Source organism: Cebus imitator, unplaced genomic scaffold (assembly GCF_001604975.1).
Source record: "Cebus imitator isolate Cc_AM_T3 unplaced genomic scaffold, Cebus_imitator-1.0 Scaffold478, whole genome shotgun sequence".
NCBI lineage: Eukaryota > Metazoa > Chordata > Mammalia > Primates > Cebidae > Cebus > Cebus imitator.
In genome coordinates, this window is record NW_016107793.1 from 202,586 (window position 1) to 206,248 (window position 3,663).

Consider the following 3,663-nt stretch of genomic DNA (forward strand, 5'->3'; position numbering starts at 1 on the left):
CTCCTGAGTAGCTGGATTACAGGTGTGTGCCACCATGCCCAGCTAATTTTTGTATTTTTAGTAGAGTTGAGGTTTCACCATGTTGGTCAGGCTAGTCTCAAACTCCTGACCTTGTGATCCACCCGCCTCGACCTCCTGAAGTGCTGGGATTACAGGCATGAGCCACCGCGCCTGGCTATATAGCAAGATAGGCTCAGGCCCTCTTGTGAAACTCCTGACCACTAGGGAAGTTAGATAAGCTATTTTTTTTTTTTTAAGAGACAGGATCTTACTGTGTTGCCCAAGTTGATCTCGAACTCCTGGGCTCAAGCGATTCTCCCACCTCAGTCTCCCAAAGTGCTTCAATTAAGCCACTGCAACCCAGCCTAGATAAACATCTTTATGAGGGGTTATCTCTGCTACAGGCACTGTTTCTTTACAAGAGGTTATCTCCATCACAGGCATTATTTCCTGACCTTGCCGCAGAACTGCGTTAGTGTGCACTAGTCAAACATGGGTCATTATGGTGGTTTCCTTTGAAGATAGTGTTACTCTTGCCAGGCAACTGGCTGTTTACCTACACCGGGAAAATCACAGGGTTCACCCTATTTCTCTTCTCTCAGGGATCACAGTCCTCTGCTGCCCATTACCAATGTCTAAAAGCAGGACCTGGTACGGCAGCTCACGCCTGTAATCCCAGCATGTTGGGAGGCTGAGGCAGGTGGATCATCCGAGGTCAGGAGTTTGAGAGCAGCCTGGCCAACATGGTGAAACCCATGTCTACTAAAAATACTAAAAATTAGCCAGGGCGTGGTGGCGGGTGCCTATAATCCCAGCTACTTGAGAGGCTGAGGGAGGAGAATTGCTTGAACTCAGGAGACGGAGGTTGCAGTGAGCTGAGATTGTGCCATTGCACTCCAGTCTAGGTAGCAGAGTGAGGCCATCTCAAACAAAAGTGGGGAAAGACTGAAAACATTATTTTGAAGACTTGTAGACAAGAAAAGTTAGAATTCAGTCCAAACTGTAGAAAAAAATAAAAATTGAAAAACATTAGGCAAGACTAGAATCTAACAACAGGTGTACTATAGTATTTGAAACATAATTTTTCTCTCTCCATTTTCTCATTTTTACTAAAGGCAAGTCACGTTAGAACTGATTTGCTTTATTAAACTTGGCCTGATTATTTGTATATAGTACAGCAAGAATAATTATCTTTTTACATAGGCTTTTAAATTGGCTTTGATGAGACTTTGTTCCATAGAAGGAATCTTAGATAAGATTTTTTCTTTTTTTTTGAGATGGAGTCTTGCTCTGTCACCTAGGCTGGAGTGCAGTGGTTCGATCTCAGCTCACTGCAAACGCCACCTCCTGGATTCAAGCAATGCTTCAGCCACAGCCTCCCAAGTAGCTGGGACTACAGGTGCATGCTACCACACCTGGCTAATTTTTTGTATTTTTAGTAGAGATGGGGTTTCACCGTGTTAGCCAGGATGGTCTCAATCCATGACCTCATGATCTGCCCACGTCGGCCTCCAAAGTGCTGGAATTACAGGCATTAGCCACTGCACCTGGCCAGATAAGACTTTTTTTTTTTTTAATTGAGCCCAGCCATGGATTTATACCATCAAATACCTATGAGTTGGGTGAATTCCTCTCTTCTTGAAGTTCCAAGATAAACTTGGGGTTCCAGGGCCTGTCAGAAAGTGACATTCTTTACTGACCACAGGTCAGGAACTGTATACAGGGACTGTGTCCGCAAGGTAAGAGGCCAGGTTTCCCATTGTGCTTTTATTGGCTCCATAAGTCAAATTTGATTCCTTAAAGAAAAAAACACACAGTCCAGTCAGTAACCAGTTTCTCCAATTGTGTCCTGTAATAAACAAAAACAGATTCTTATTGTACTGAGCAAATAACTGTATTACCGTAAGTTAAGAATACTCAACACCTGCTGCGAGCCCCATGCCCGAGCCAGGCCGAGCGAGTGGGCGAGCGCCATGCTGGGCAGCGGGGCGGGCACCATGGGGGGACCCCACCAGCCTGCCCCGGGGACACCCAGGAGCCCCTCGCTGCCGCCCCGAGACCATCGCCGAGCTAAGGGTGCATAATTCTCCCGGAAGGGTTATTCTCTCGCTCCATTATTGTTTTGGGGGGAGCCAGCGAGATGGCTCCTTTCGAGTTGCACTGGTTGGGTTAACCGCGTGGAGAACAGTCACATCCCCAACACCACCAGCAGCCCCCGCCGCAGCCCGAACTTATTTTATCTCTCAAAATCAGCCTTTACAATCTCACATGCGCGCCTCCTCCGTGATAGTCCCTGGGCCTTGAGGAGTTGAATAGCTTTAATTTCTCGCCCTGTGTCTCAGGAATGCAGTTGATTTTGATTGGCATCTTCTACCAGGCCTGAAGATGAGACTTTAATTGCTGTCAGTGTTGAACCTTTAACAGGACGTGATGTCCTTTTTAGACCCAGTAGTAAAAGTCCTTTAACTCAGTGTCACAAGGACTTTAAAAGCTCATATAGAAAGATACATGAATGTAATAACTTTAATGTTAAAAAAAAAATCTTTTTTTGTTTTTAGATGGAGTCTTGCTCTGTCACCCAGGCTGGAGTGAAATGGCATGATCTCGGCTCACTGCAACTTCCATCTCCCAGGTTCAAGCAAGTCTCCTGCTCAGCTTCCCAAGTTGCTGAGACTACAGGTGCATGCCACCATAACAGCTAATTTTTGTAATTTTAGTAGAGATGGGGTTTCAGCATATTGGTCAGGCTGTTCTCAAACTCCTAATCTCAGGTGATCCACCCACCTCGGCCTCCCAAAGTGCTAGGATTACAGGCGTGAGTCACCACACCCACCACAAAAAATTACTTTAATCTCACTGTTTTTATAAGCAAATCGAAACAATAATAATGGCATAGGAACTGTTTCAATAAACCATAAAATCTGTTAGGCTGGTTACCAAAAGGCAAAAGAAAAGGCCTTCTGCACTGCACAGAGTATTATGTTGGAAGAAAACATTTCCTTTACAACTTTAAGAAAACATTGTTAGCATCAGTCTACACAAGTAGAACTCAAGGAAAAAAATTTATATGAGCTGAAAAATAAGTTGGAGAGCGCTACTATTTCTTGCCTCTTAAAAGAGGAGAGAAAATGGAGGCTCCCTTTCGGCCGGAACTGCCATCTTCCAGTAATTCGCCAAAATGACTAACACAAAGGGAAAGAGGAGAGGCACTTGATACATGTTCTCTAGGCCTTTTAGAAAACATGGATTTGTTCCTTTGGCCACGTATATGCGAATCTATAAGAAAGGTGATATTGTAGACATCAAGGGAATGGGTACTGTTCAAAAAGGAATGCCCCACAAATGTTATCATGGCAAAACTGGAAGAGTCTGCAATGTTACCCAGCATGCTGTTGGCATTATTGTAAACAAACAGGTTAAGGGCAAGATTCTTGCCAAGAGAATTAATGTGCGTATTGAGCACATTAAGCACTCTAAGAGCTGAGATAGCTTCCTAAAACATGTGAAGGAAAATGATCAGAAAAAGAAAGACGCCAGAGAGAAAGGTACCTGGGTCCACCTGAAGCGCCAGCCTGCTCCACCCAGAGAAGCACACTTTGTGAGAACCAATGGGAAGGAGCCTGAGCTGCTGGAACCTATTCCCTATGAATTCATGGCATAATA

General features: G+C 44.7%; 1 pseudogene; it reads left to right on the forward strand.

Moving 5' to 3' along the window:
• Positions 1-3,175: 3,175 nt before the first annotated feature.
• Positions 3,176-3,663, forward strand: LOC108292129 (annotated as a pseudogene).